At 34.6% G+C, this 16019-nt stretch overlaps 2 long non-coding RNA genes across 2 annotated transcripts; one reads left to right on the top strand and one right to left on the bottom strand.

Moving 5' to 3' along the window:
* Window positions 1–3679: 3679 nt before the first annotated feature.
* On the top strand, window positions 3680–4547 carry LOC135150103 (uncharacterized). Its single transcript, XR_010288415.1, has 3 exons — window positions 3680–3788; window positions 3938–4033; window positions 4124–4547. It is a non-coding gene; the product is annotated as an uncharacterized LOC135150103 (long non-coding RNA).
* A 4435-nt stretch (window positions 4548–8982) lies between these two features.
* On the bottom strand, window positions 8983–12462 carry LOC108206296 (uncharacterized). The gene is made up of 2 exons (XR_010288643.1): window positions 11823–12462; window positions 8983–9299 (listed from the first exon to the last, which is right to left on the bottom strand). It is a non-coding gene; the product is annotated as an uncharacterized LOC108206296 (long non-coding RNA).
* Between the last annotated feature and the right edge of the window lie 3557 nt (window positions 12463–16019).

Below are 16019 nucleotides of genomic sequence, written 5' to 3'. Positions count from 1 at the left end.
CCGAAGGTTATCTCGTAGAGGAGTGTTTGATTTTTTGTTCAAGATTTTTAGGCTATGAAGGCGCAGGGAAAATTACCACAAGTTCTGCTAAATTTGAGAGTTCTCCCCAAAAGATGGAGTATCCGATTGGTACAAGAAGAAATAAGGAAGGAAAAGCTGTTCATCTTAAAGATTCTCAATGGCAGACATGCCATCGGTACATCCTATTTAACTGTGGTAATAAGGAAATCGAGAATTTAATCGAGTAAGTTTTTAAATTCCATATCGAATTACTCATATTCTGAATAGGAAAGATCTTTACTAACTACGTCCATTACAGGGAACATCGAGCAATAATTGATACTAATGCAACATCAAAAAGATATAAAAGAGAAAGAGAGCATACTGAAGAATTTTGGAAGTGGTTGAAGGCAGAGTTTGAGAAAAAAGAAGGCATTTCAAAACAGATAGAAGTTTTTGCCATGAGCCCTAATCCAATAGCTAGGAGGTTTACTGGATACGTTATAAATGGATACCGATACCATACGAAGTTTAGAGATAGGAGGTTATGGATTAGGAAATCAAGTTACTGGTGTTAATTGGTGTAGGGAAGATGTACCAGTTAGGAAAGTCCGCATTCCACCTAGGGAACCTGCCTCATAATTCTTATATATGAGTTTATTTAAGTGGAATATTTTCTATGTTGTTTTAAATTATTTGTTGCCCCCTTTACTCATATTTTAATGCTTTGTAGTGTTTCTCTCCTTGCCTTACAGTAGTTTATTTGTACTTTAGATTTTTCACTTGCAAATACTTTCTTGTAATTTTAGTTGTATTTCTCCTGTAATTTTAATTGTAATATTTTAATGCTATTTTAGTTGTATTTCTCCTGTAGTACTGTTAGTTGTATTTCTCCTGTAATTTTAGTTGTATTTCTCCTTTGTAGTGTTTCTCCTGTAATTTTAATTGTACTTGTAGTGTTTTAAGTTATTCTCCTGTAATTTTAATTGTATTTTAATGCTATTTTGTTTAGGGCTATGTACTTGTAGTGTTTTAAGTTATTTACCAGTAATGATTCTAATGTTGTTTTGTCTATTTGGTGTAGGATGGGAGAAGAAATTGTTAAACTCAGATTTCACCACAAGGGCAAATTTCAGCAAAAAGGATATGTTGGCGGAGAAGAGGGTATAATAGTCACTAACCCTGACCTGTTATCCTTACCTGTACTGATGGAGTTTGTCAAGGATGACCTCAAATACACTGAAATAGGAGGCGTATATACGATGAATGCCGAGTTGGGGGAATGGGAATTACTGCAAACAGATGCAGAGCTGTGTAAAATGGTTGACAGAGCCGGCAATGGTGGCCACCTGGATTTCTATATCGATAATGTGGTCGATAAGAAAATTGAGCCACTGAAGACACAGCCTCATGTACTCGTAAGGCCAAGGCCTAATATTCTTGCAGGTATAATAAATCTAACACTCTCCAATATTGTCAATCTATTTAATTATTTATGCATTGCATTGTTGCATATAAATCTTTTATGATTGTTTTTGTAGCAGTGCCGAAAAGGATGTACGTGACAACTCATGAACTGCAACAACAAAAAAGAAAGAAGAAGTCAGTTATTGTCTGCAGTCCTAGGAGGTCACCACGTCTTACCAAGCAACAAGACAAAATTCGAGAAAATCTAGATTTAACTGAAGTTACCAGCCGCAAGAAGTCAATGCCCGTGAACAATCAAAAAGAAGTCAGTGAGGCGCCTAAGAAAATTAGCTCTGCACCTGTGAAGAGGAAATTGGATGTAGATAATCCACCAGCTGAAAATGAAATCACTGATGAAAATAATGTTAAGGTAATAATCAATAATTCTGGTTAATTCTTAATTGGATGTAGCTAGTCAATATCAATAATTCTTGCCATATTATTCTGGTTAATTCTTTTCAATAACATGCCAAAACTTATTGTGATTTTATTATTAATTACTTCCAGGAATTAGATTTACCACCACCACCACCAATGACAGAGTACGAAAGGATAAAAATGTTGAATGTCATTAGAAATAATGAAATTTATCGAATGTATAATTTGCCTGCACTAGCAACTGGTCTGAGAGTTGGGTTCATAAAGAATAAAGGAAAAGAAGCGATGCAGGAAGAAAGGAAAGATGTGGAGGAGGAAGCTGATCGGGATTATATTCCTGAAGATGAAGAAAAAAGTGAAGATGAAACCTTGAAAAAGCCCAAAAAGGTGTGTCGATGCTATTTGAATTTGTTATTTCTGTTTAGTAGCCAAGATTAAAGCATATTTGTATAAGTAGCCAAGATAATGTTTAGTACTTCATCTTCGCTGATTGTATTCACGTTTCAGAAAACCAAGAAAGCTGAGAAGACACAAGTTCATATTGGACCAAGAACGCGCTCAAAAGCAAATGATTTAACTGCAACTGACAAGGATGCAATTGACAAGGAAGCACAAAATCAACCAAAGGTTGGAAATGCTGTTCAGTTACCATTAGAAGGACCAGGATCGATGCTTGCTTATAAAAATTTGCGGAGCCGCCATGGGAAAGATAATGAAAATGGTACTACAACTGTAGGCGGCACTGCAAATCAAGCAAAGGCTGCAAATGTTGTTGGTGAAGATTCCCCATTACTGGAAAGTGAAGAAGTTGAAGGTAACTTGCAGTTACCTTAATTGTAAATAATTCACTAAATAATTCCATTATATAAACTTAGATGAGACCTAAAAATTGCACATTCTTTTGTAAAATGGAATGAATGTACTTCTGCATAACCTATACTAATTTATGAGGATATCTAAATGAAATTTGTAGGTCTTGTTAGATCTTAGGCGAGCAATTAATGATTTGTCCATTTAGGGCACTCAAAATTCCCTAGTTATGCACTGTTAGTGTGTTCATCTGGATGCCACAAAATACAGTACAGATCCTCCATATATATTGCTTTTTTGTCATCTGCCTTTGTTGTGCCTTTTATTAATAAGTTGTCATCTTAATTGTAAATAATTCACATAATAACTATCCTTGTTATTATTATTTTCTATATGTCATAATTGTAGACGAAGACGAAGCTCCGATAAGACGCAGGGGAAAGACTACGATGGAGAAAGTCCATACGAGGTCAGTACTCAAAAGAGTTGTCATTGGAATGAATGACAAGCTCCAACCAGTAGCAGATGATGATAAAACTAGAGCTGAGCTAGGTAGTTTTTTGGGAACATTACGGAGGTGTGTGCCACTATCTTACACAAATTGGTCTAAAGTTCCTAAAAGCTTGAAGACTAATTTATGGAGTTATGTGCAGGTACTATATTACTTAGTCTAAAGTTTAGTTAAATAAATAAAAATTCTCGTACACTATCCTGAATATTAATTCTTTTTTGTTTGATGTTCATTTAAGCAACGATACATTATTCCCGACGAATTGGAAAGGTATTGTCTCGAGTCAATTCGTGATTCCTGGAGGGGGTGCAAGAGTCGCATTAAAACGAATCATTATAAGAAATATGAGACTGATGAGGAGAGGCTAGCAAACAGGTCAGAGGATATTCCATTGGAGGAATTCAAACAGCTATTGGTGCATTGGGCAGATCCAAAAGAACAGGTGTTTAATTTACGATATAAATTTGTCCATTATATGGTATGAATTTATGTGAGATAATGGCGTGATTTTTCTTTCTTGTTTTTGTAGAAAAAGGCTGTGACAAATACGGAAAATCGTAAATGCTATACGGACACACACACTGCTGGTCCCGTATCGTTTGCCCAAATTCGGAAGAAACTGGTACACATACTATATACCTTTGTTTGTCATAATATGTTCCCATCAGATCTAGACGGTCTTATTATTTTTAAATAAAGATATATTATCTTATTTAGAATTCAATTCAATAATTATAATTGAATGTGTGCTGAAATTATCACACTTGGCAGCCCGAAGCATCAGATGCAGAAGTTTTTTTAAAAACTCGCAAGAGAAATTCCAAAAACGAGTACAAGTCCAATACTGCTGTGATGAACTACAGACTTGTAAGTAACTAATTTGTTAATTAGTCAATCTCAGTAAAAACATGTTAATTGGTATCTAATGTGAGTATCTCATCATGGCGTTATTTTCAGGAGAAAATTGAAAAAGCGGTGAATACAGGGGAAGGTAGTTCTAACATTGATGATCTTGTCACTAATGGTAAAACACATGGCCCGTCTTGGCTTATTGGACGAACAATCAAGTCTGCCGAGGTTCCAACCCCTCCTGCCACGAACACTTACATCCAGGAGTTGACATCTCAGATCAGGCAAAATCTCGAAGTGGAAATTGAAGCCAAGGTAAAAAAAGATGTCCAGGAAGAAGTAGATTCAAAGCTCGCTATGGTTCTGAAAAAGTTAAGCGAGGCAAATCCAAATTTACAAATTAATTTAGGAGATCTTTGTGCCACCATTTCTAGTGACAATGACAATGGTACTCCGTTGACCAGGGATGCAAGCTCTTAGGTTATAACGAAGTTATCATAGTACACTAAGTGATCTTTTGGTACTAATTATATATTACATGTCGCTGTTTATCTAGGACAACTATGGATATTTACTTTTGTTGAAAATGGTAGTCTGATGAACTTGCCTATGTATGTCTAGCAGTTGAACATTTGCGACTGTGATATATATATATATATTCTGGTACTTCGAATTATCTAGACGGTGATTTCATCTTTGGTGTTATTCTGTTGTGTTTGATGATTTGGATTGGAAAAGAAGTATATTATCAACTTTGATGTTCTTTTGGGTTTGATGATTTGGATTGGAAAAGAAGTACTATAATGTACTGGGCTGTCATATAAATAAATAGTACATTTCAAATTGGCCATTACAAAACTGTTGCAGTAGCTATAAAAAACGTTGCAAACAATATAAAAAAACAGTTGCCATCATTAAATAAACTGTTGCCAAAACTGTTGCCAAAAGTATGAGTCAGCAGTGGACCCCACGTGGCAGCGGGACAGGTGGCAGCGGGGCCACGTGGCAGTGTCCAACGTGGCTGGAGTGCCACGTGGCAGTGCTGCCACGTCGCAGTGGGACCCACCAAGCAATGCTTGGTGGGTCCCTTTTTTTTAAAATCGTGCCTTTTTGGCAACGGAATTAAAATGTTGCACAAACTGTTGCCTTTGCTGGCTATGGCAACGCCAAAAATACTAACAGCCCAAAACCGTTGCCATTGCACATTTTCAGCTTGCTGCAACAATTTATGGGCCTCTGGCAACGTATTTGTAATGTTGCTGAAAGCCATCTGGTGATACGGGCGAGACGGAGCTGGAATAACATCTGGCATCCTCCCTCCACCCAGCCGCCCATATCACTAACATCAGCCAACCACCGGTATCACCTCTTGCAGTTGGCCTTGCAGAGCGTGTACAAGAAAGGAGGTAGTGCTGTCAAAAAAATTCGAAAGATCTGATATCCGTCCGAAAAATCCGCAATCGTATCCGAGAAAAAGCGGATATTATTCGTATCCGAAATAAAGCGGATATTATCCGTATCCGAAATAAAGCGGATATTATCCGTATTTGAATCCGGCCATTGCGGATACGGATATAGGCATATCCGTATCCGAATTATCCGTTTGACACTCATTTAAGGAGGTGGAATCGGTGTTGGGTTAGCAGGGCCATCGGGTGATTCTAATGATATTGTATGCATGTCCGTTTTTATGTTTAATAGGAATTGGATTTTGTAACAGATACACCAGTTATTACCTTTCACAATTTTGTGTATATGCAAAGCTCTACAGTATGAGTTGCATATGAGATTAAGGTTGTAAACTAACCAGAAAATGTAAACCTAATTGTTCTATAATTATAAAAAACTCAAAGGCCAAGACATGATGATTTTCATAAGCCAATCCCACAAAACTATTTTGGACAAGCAACTTAATTATCCGAGACTGGATGAGAGAACTATGAAAATGGTGGCTTCTTTCGTTTGTTCGCCGCAAAACTATCTTTACTTGTCTACATGGTTTTTTATCTGATGTTTAATGCTTTCATTGATGAAGCAGGTGGTGCCTGCATCTGCTCTCTAGCAAAACTTTGAGCCTCCATGTGCTTTCAGTTAAAGTTTACGAAATGACCAAGAGTGTCTTTGTAACTATATTAACACATATCTTTGATAAAATATTAAACACTGAGATGTCACTTGTATTATAATGCGACTGAATATTTTCATTTGGTTCTAGCCGATGATTCTTGCTGCACATTTATTAATGACATTGGTATTGACAAGTCAAATGTCAGAAGAATTATTCATTCTACATTGAATTGATTTAACTCTCAAGGTGTGATATATATGTATATATTTTTTAGGGCTGCTGCTGCAGCAGAGGATGATGATGTCGATGTTGATTTGTTTGGTGAGGAGACTGAAGAGGAGAAGAAGGCCGCTGAAGAACGTGCAGCAGCTGTCAAGGCATCAGGAAAGAAGAAAGAATGTGAAGTCTCCTTTTTATATTAATATTAGCATTCATATTTGTTTGATTATAAACTGCACTCTATTGCACTACTATGCAGTTAGTTATATACTGTAGTATATATCAGCAGAGCACATCGTCTCTCCACGCCCAGGCCTAGAACAATTGCTTAACTAACTACTATGCATTTAGTTGGTTGTTTTCTGAGAGCAGAGTTCCGGGAAATCTTTGGTCTTGGAGAGCATAGTTGGAGGGACTTTCTTCCTAGAGGATCTGGTTAGAATTTTCTTATATTGAATTATTGGACTCTACTTAATTACCATACATTACATATATCAAGGGTTCTGTGTACTTTTATTTCTGATCATGTTACTGGTCAATGTAGGGATTGTCACAAGGAGACCTTCAGTATTACAACTGCAACAAACTGATAAAGGAAAGCAGGAGTATGCGCAAATAGCTGCTGCTGCTGAGATGATTTTGATCCTTCAGGGGAGGTTCTCTTATTCGGCAAAGTCCCTAGGCCCAGATTTTCTTCTCAAACGCGCAGATCTTCACAAAATTTCAAGTATCAGATGCTAAAGGACCAGGTCGTGATGACTTCTCAGAACAGTGGAGAAGTGATGGTTAGCTCTCCTTATTTATTAGGTAATGGTTACTAATTTGCCGGTTAGAAGTTCTCTTTTAGTATTGCATGTATTTAATCTATAGGAAGTTCAGGATCTTCATCGAATAATGGATATCTCGGTAGCAAGGTACGGGCTACTGCTACTTTCTTACTATTTGAAAATTATAAAGATATTCTGTTTTAAGACTTCAAATTTTTAGAGTTTTTTTTTATATAAATGTAGATGCCATTATGTTGCAGGGACTCTTTGCTAGCGGAAATAGAATGTCTTGCTTACTGTGATGTGCCATCTGTAATGCAGATAAATCAGAAGGTAGTTCTCCCTCAAATTCTTCAACCTCCAAATATCCGCATAAAATAAAGCAAGAGGCAGAACGATTTAGGCAATTAAAGGCCTTTCATGAGAAAGAACTTTTGCATTCTTTCACAACATTCATATCTTTTCTTTACCTTTATCTTCTGGGAACACACACGCACACATATTTAAATAAAAAATAAACTATGACCCCGTTGTCTCGTATAGTCATAATGTCCCTTTTTAAATATTTTCCTTTCATTCTAAAGATAGATCTTATGGTAGCTGGCAATCAACCTGTCAAGGCAATGTTAATCCTCCAATACCAGAAGGACATGTTTAAGGTACTTTTTTCGGAGAATACGGGAGCATGAGATGTAAAGCTGGTGAGAATGTCACTATGACAGTATGTCTATCTGGAGGTATAAGCTGTATTTTAATATCGCTATGAAGAGAAAATTGCTGCCGTTCATAGTACTTGGCAACTTGCTTCTGTCAGTTAACATGGTTAAGAAATTCTGTACTAGTCTTGCGTTACAGCCTGTGAGAATTTTTTTATCTTTTTACTTGCAATGACTTTGATAAGGTAGAAACTAACTTTTGGTATGAACGAACAGGTTACAACAGCTTTGATGGCAGTGTCAACTTTTGCTCTTCATTATTAAAATATAGGTCAGGGTTAAAAAGATACCTGGAGATGAGGGGATGGAGGACCTTGGAGGAGTTCATGTGTGTTACGTGCATTTTGGGTAATATATATATATATCAGCTTTCCTGTTATCATCATTTGTATAATTCTGTTTTGTAAATCATTTAGTAAACAACAAACTTCAGGTGAGTATATTATATTATGACGTCTTTCTTTGCAGCAGTAATGACTTTGTTGTTGATTTTAGACGGCTGAATTAGAACAAGATGGTGCTGCATAGTTATATACCTTTAAGGGTGATTTTAACAAAAAAAAAACAGTAACTTTTTAGACTCAAGCTGACACTACAATGGGGGGAACGAGCGATGATAGCATATGAGTTGGTGTTTATGTTGTAAATTGTTAAATGAAATCCAAATTGATCATGTAATAAATAATTGTGTAATATTTTTTTATTAATAAGATGGAAGTGATGGTTCATTTTTCTTATATAAATTCGAGCATATTTTATGATAATGGTGATATGCTAGAAGCTTACAAGAAAATAAAAATATTACATTTTCTACAGAAAAATAAAAATATTATATTTTGTAAAGAAAATAATTTGAAAAAAAACACTTTAGGCGTCGGTTATTCATACAGCCGACGCTGTTGGTCAGGTCTACAGTGTTCGGCATTTCATACAGCCGGCATTGTTTGTCACGTCCATAGCGTCGGCATTTTAAATAACCGAAGTTGTTGGGCAGATCTATAGCGTCGGCATTTTAGATAACCGACGCTATTATAGGCCTATAGTGTCGCCCAATTAACTGACGCTAAAGGTCTATACTTGACATCCCTCAAATCTGGGGGTTTGGATTTGGTGCCACTAAGACAAAAACCATTTAAAACCTGTATTTGCGGAAGAAGGTAAAACATACATTTCAAAGTCTGGATATTTTAAAAGAGATTTAAACCAAAATCACCTTGACCCCCTAAAAACAGGATCGCTTATAAGTTATATAGCATTGAAATCAGAACTATCATATCTTATTACAACTTAAACTACATTACCAGGTAGACTTCGATTAGAAGAATAGCTGGAAACCAAATAAATTAATGCACTATACAACTCTACAGAGGTTAAACAATTCTAATCAATACTATTCTCGTGGACATCTCTCTGGATGCACTACCTGAACATCAAGCTGAAACTTAAACCCCTGGCAATCTCACCTAGCATTACTCTTATGCGCAGCTTATACAGGCGATCATCTCAATTCCTATCTGAAAGGGTTGAAAATAATAGCAAGAGTGGCCAATAATGCTCAGCAAGTATATACAAAACAAGAGGTACAAGATATAAATATTAATTCTAATCGAAAGGCTTTGAATTAAAAGTAAATACTCATGTAAACAATTTCTATAAATCAAAGTTTCCTCGAACGCATAAATTTATACGTGTGCGGGCCAGATGATATGCAACACTTTAAAGTGCATTAATATGCTAAAATAGAAAGGTCAATTTTGCTTTAAATAGAAACAATTACTTTTCTCATATTCCCAACTATCTTCCGTAGAAACTTTCAAAATCACTTCCTTCAAACTGTTCTTTCATTAGAATAATATTTTTCTAAAAGTAATTAACAATTCAATGCATTTGCATAATTAATTGACAATACGGGTGATCAGCCACGTAAAGTCCTCCGTCTCGGGCACTGGATCTAAGTCCCACCGACGACGGATCGTTCCGGTCACTGGATCTAAGTCCCACCGGTAACGACACTAAGTACCCCATAGGCATCTAATTGGCCTCAACAGCTGGACTAGGTTCGCTAGCCTCTTACGCCAACCTTTTGCAAAACTTTCAAATTCATCTCATTAAGTTGTCCGTTCATTTAGACACCATTTTCATAAAGATTTTTATTTAAAAAGGAAAATGAACTTTCACAGTTCCTCAGACAACAAAGTCCATGTCACGGGCCCCGGACATAGAGTCCTCCTGGTAACAATCATTAGTGTACATAATAGGCATCTAATTGGCACTAGCCCCGGCTATTCACTAGCCCCTTCACAATCGACTTTCCAAGGTTTGAGTATAGTTTAAATTCACAATGTAACTCAATGTGACCAAGTAGCTATCTCAGCTACCAAGAGCATAATATATTTTTAGCAATGTTGTCAACCCTAAATATACCAATAGAGAAGTCTAACTTATCTTTAATCACACGAGGAAGATAAGAATGCTTGCCCTTTCAATATAAATGCAGAATAGAATTATTTGCAGTAATTACAAGTTGAGAATAGAAATACTTGTCTTAACTCCGATGTCTAGCTCAGACTTCTAATGACACTATATACCACCATATCATCCCCTTCTACCAAATTCTGATAAGATTTTATTTATAACTAAGTTTCGCCTTAATTCAACTTGCAACACCACTTGGCTATTTCTGAATACCCATTTCAATCACGTCTCGATCAATGCCTCGATCAACGTCTCGTTTTTCAGTCGTCGGATCAGACGGATTAACTAATTCCGAAAAGCGTTAGGACCTATATATAGCTACCCTTCGCTTATACATACCACATAGTCAGATAAACACATAGCACATAATTGCACAAATAACCCTTTTTATAGCTACTAAAATACATATAATTTCTAACGAAAATTTGGCAGCATCTCCTCTGTTTATAGTCTTATCCACCTGTTTGCAATACCAACAACCAGTCAATACTATTGCTAACACATGAATTATTACTATAAAAATCTGCCTTGACTTGCAGTAAACACATAAGAAAATCTTTCTTTTACTTGCATTAAGCATATAATGAAATCTTTTAGCAGGATTGCTAATTTGTTTTACACAAAACACGTTTAATTAGATATACAAGTTTAGCCGAGCCAATCAATTTAATAATCAATCATATGCAATTAACCAAGTATAACCTCATATTATGCACTAACAAAGAAAGAAAACAAGAGCAAATAGTTCAAACATCCCTCACTCTATGATTTTTAATAAATTGAGAATTTATCCTTTTAATACGAAATTTTTATGAGACACTCCTATATATTATTCCAATTTACTATAAAAAATTCAGAACCAAATTCCATGTTTAAGGGAGTAAAACAGGGCCTGCAAGTCAGGAACCTGAATCTGTCCTGCAGAACCAGCCCCACGCTATGAATTTTAATAAATAGAAAATTTGGTCTGTTTGTATAAAATTTTAATGACATATTCCAGATACTAACATCTAACTCCAGTAAAAATTTCAGAAGCAAAGCTCAAGTTTAAAGTAGCAAAACAGGGCCTAGAATAGGACACACCTGCCCAGAATTTTCTGCTCAACTCACACTAAAACATACATATCATATAGCTCGTTTAACAAAACTTTGAAATTCTTTTTCGTACTTGATCTATACTTCAAGGATCATATAATCACAAAAAGATTAGGCATAGCATTCGAACTTAACAGTTTCAAAACAGATATGCAAAACAGGGCATAACCGCTGCGGAAGCTTGACAACAATTGACTTAATTCTAATACCACAACTCTAATTACTCAAAACCCATATCCGAAAATCAAACATCAATGACCAGCAATCATAAACTCAAAATCATAGCAACTAATTCCTATACTTCATTTATATATCGAATTAACATCCACATCAAGTAAATCTCTCAACCAGTAATATGATCATATACACATATATAACTATTTTATCAAAGAAAGGTGTATACCCACTGATCACAACACAAGTACACATATATATAGTCTGATTCTAATAAAGAAAATTAATAATACCCATTGATCCGGAATACCCACTGATCCGGAATAAGAGATGCAAGGGGTGAAGTGCTCGCCGGAATCACACCCATCGCCAATACACCACCACTTGCTGCCAACCACAACTCCCCCGCCCCGTGTTACTTCATCTCGCCCTTCTATCACAACGTCGTCTCAACCCCAGTCTCCGCCATAATCGCACCTCCGGCGACTGCTACCAACACCTCCATCATCAGCAGCCAGGACAAGCCCACAAACAACATGACAATCCACATATATAGATACACGTATATACATATATAGTCAAGCACACATGAATTTGAATGTGAAAATATTGAAATCAATTGTTTTGCCCTGTGATTGAATCCTCTGTATAAACACATAACCCTAAAACTTATATGTCCTTTCCCCAATTCTCTCTCACCGACTCAACACAAATTTTTCTTTTCTTTTTGTTTTGTTTTCTATTTTTATTATACAGCTTAATAATACATTGGACCTTAAAGAATGATCATGCATACACATAAACCCTTAAAAAAAAATCATAAACATCAACTCTCGATGTATTGAATGTGTACATTCAGTCCCTTGCATCTTCAAAAACTCATTAACGATTGATCAAGTACATCACAGCTGAGGGTAATCTCGGGAAAAGCTAAATTCATCCTTTCCCTCCGAAGTTGCTTCTCCATTTACGGCCCATAATATTTGTATACATATACAATTAACTTATATATATAATTAACTTTATTTTTTTATTGTAGGTTGATTAGAATCTTTTATTTATATTTTTTTTACAGTTAGTTAATTATCATTACTATTATTATAAAATAGAATAAATTTAAAATAGAATAAATTTATGTGTTTTATATTTTTTTTATTAAAAAGCCCACATTTAAATTTAGCACACAGACTCTTTATATAGCACACTAATCATTTCTGCAGTTAAAAACAAAACAAACCATACATCGAAATATTTCAGTAGATTAGGCTTTTACAGACCTACCTATAACTCAAATAAACACATACTCCCTCCCTCTGTTTTTTATTATTTGACGCTTTGACTTTTTGCACACAATTTTAAATCCTTTGACCGGGTACTTAAAAATATTATTTTCTAAATTTTCTTTTTCTGAATAAAAATATATAATCAAAATTTTAATTCACAAAAAAAAATCAATCAAAAATAATATTTTTAACTATTTGGTCAAAGCACTTAAAAGTCTATGTCAAATGTCAAAACGTCAAATAATAGAAAAAAGAAAAAAGAGAGTAATATTTAAGCTCCGACAGGGTTTCAGGATTAAAATGTGTTTTGTTATCCAAGTAATGATATTTGTACAATTATTGGCATAATATGTGTCTGCTAAATTTTGTTCCCAAGATTACCCTCAGCCGTGATGTCCCTGGTCAACCGATTTATTAGTGTTTGAAGAGGCAAGGGCCAAAATATACACATACAATACATCAAGGGTTGATGTGTATGCTTTTTTTCTTCAAGGGTTAATGTGTATACATGACCATACTTCAAGGTCAAATGTATAATTGAGCCTTATTATACTAAAAATCAAACCCCCAATTTTAATTGAAAAGCTATTTTCATAATTTTGGGTCTCAAAAATATTCCCAAAATTTAAAAACAAAAAAATTGCAACAAGTTTTAAATATCCCGAATACTCACAATTTACTAAAGTAATATTTTAAAGCTTTTTCTGTATCTTTACGAATAATGCTCAAAATAATCTTTAAATTACAAATAATTAAAATAATCATTTGCAACTTTTTAAATATCTTTGAATCCGATAGAAAGATAAAAATACCAAAATTGAATATTTTGGATAGTTTAAATCGAAACAAAATTTTGAGCTTAAATAAAAATTTATTTTGAAATCTAACGACAATTTTGATTTATCAAAAACAATAAAATAACTAGAATTCAAATTTAACCGCTCAGACAAAATAAACAATTAAAACTGCACATCTAACACATAACACGATTAAATCAAATAATCACATAATTGCAATAACTCGCAAAATTTGTTTTGAAAACCAAACCATTTAGAATAAAATATAAATTTTATTCCTTCTCTTTTAGAAAATTTAAAAAAATAATAATGATAAATAAATAATTGCTGAATAATCCAATTAGTTACATATACCTATAGCGTCTCCCACATTTGGTACGCCATTTAACCGACGCTTTAGGGGTTATTTGACTGACACTGAAAATCCAGTTTGTACTAGTGATAATACATCTCGGAGATGGCAGCCCAGCGGCGGTGAAGTGCTCGGACATCTAACACGGATTTGAAATCGCAACTCCAGGTTTAGTAATCGTGAAACGATCTTTTGATAATCGGAGATTTTGGAGAGATGTATGGGATAGTGATGTATACGGGATAACGTTTGCAAGATATACTGTAACACCCCCATCTTAAATTAAGACGAGAGGTTACCTACAAATCCAAAATCTGCAAACAGAGTACTAATATGTTCCAAACTTGAGTAAATAGAATCACTAACCATAAATTCTTAATAACAGTAAAGGTCCATAATTCTAAATCACTGTAACCGAGGGTAGCTCTCCATCACACAGTCCCGGATCCCCATAAGAACCTGTCAGAAGAAGAATACGGCATGAGCCAAATGCCCAGTACGGATTGGAAGCATTTACAAAACAAGAAACATTTAAAATATTTTGACCATAATATAAAACAATAATTTTTAAAATAAATAGGGTGATGCAACGAGGGTTAGGATATTTCATACCGAGATCAAAACAGATACAAATACACACATCATAGGGTACCTAATGTGTGTAACAAACCGGTTAACGTGTACGGCATATACAACGTCACTGCCAAATCACAAATCAAATCAAACTGAACTGGGTGCACCCACGTATCCTGAACAAATAATCAAAATGGCCAAAGCTCCTCCCAAGAGCTAACAGAAAGATACGCCGTGACCAATCACACTGCCACGGAAGTGTCATGTCAATGGTGCCGCAAAGACATGGCTGTAGTACCCCTACAACTGAGTAACTCGGTATACCTTATATCTCTAAGGGTTCACATAAATAAAATAGTGTTCAAAATTTTAAAATCATACGGTACAGATATTTCAAATAAGCCGAACAAATCATAATTTGTATAATCTTTGAAAATCGGAGGACAAATATTTGAATATCTCAAAACAGATTTTAAAATAATTTTTGGAAGTCATGAAAAGAGTCCAAAACAGTTTAGAACGAATAGCGATGAATAAAAAGGACAAAATCCGTACGAATCAAAAATAGTTTATTTCCATGAGGAATAGCCGAGTAAAATTCGAACAGAAGTAAAACAGATTCTTTTATAGTTTGGAATACAACTGAAAAAAACGATTTTGAAATAGATTGTGAGATAATTTTCAGAAATCAAATCAGTCAAATAAATATTCGCGGAAGGAACAGAGTAAAGATGAAACGAATATAACAAGTTGTAACATGAATATCGCTGAATTAAACAGGGTCGAATCCGTACAAACACACCGAACATAAAGGATCAAAAAAGAGTAATCAAATTTACCTAACACTAATAGAAGTAGTGCTGAATAAAAGAGAACAAAATTCGTACCTCGAAAATAGCAAATTCAAACACTAGCGAACCTCACAAGGGACCATCTAAACTCCCGAACCCCGACATTATCTTAAACTCCAAATATCACTACGCCATATATGGCCTACCGCAATGGTATGAACGCGAGTGTTGCAAAATTATGTTGCATTAGAGACACTAATCGACACCTATCGCAACGATAAACATTCATGTCTATTTGATGTTGCAATAGCCAAAATTATGTGTTGCAAAGAGTATTAGTAAAATAATTATTTGTAATACTAAAATTTGCACAAAATAAAGCTAAAATACATTCAAATGATTAATTAATAAAATAGAATATATTAAACATGAATAAACATAATTTTGGAATACAATATTATTTTTATGTCATCTCTTTAAAATAATTAAATAACAAAATATGAACCTAATTAATTATGTATAAAAAAATAACACCGTAACTGAAGTATATCATTAAAATTATAAAATATATAAAATATTTATATATTTAACAATTAAGAAATTGAAAATAAAATGAATTATTAAAACAAAAAATAAACAAAAAATATTTTTGGGGGCGTGCTAAAAATATGAGCGGCAAACTTCCCGCTTCACA

The sequence above is a fragment of the Daucus carota genome, chromosome 2 (genome assembly GCF_001625215.2).
Source record: "Daucus carota subsp. sativus chromosome 2, DH1 v3.0, whole genome shotgun sequence".
Taxonomy (NCBI): Eukaryota; Viridiplantae; Streptophyta; class Magnoliopsida; order Apiales; family Apiaceae; genus Daucus; species Daucus carota.
This window is presented reverse-complemented; position numbering and strand designations above follow the sequence as displayed.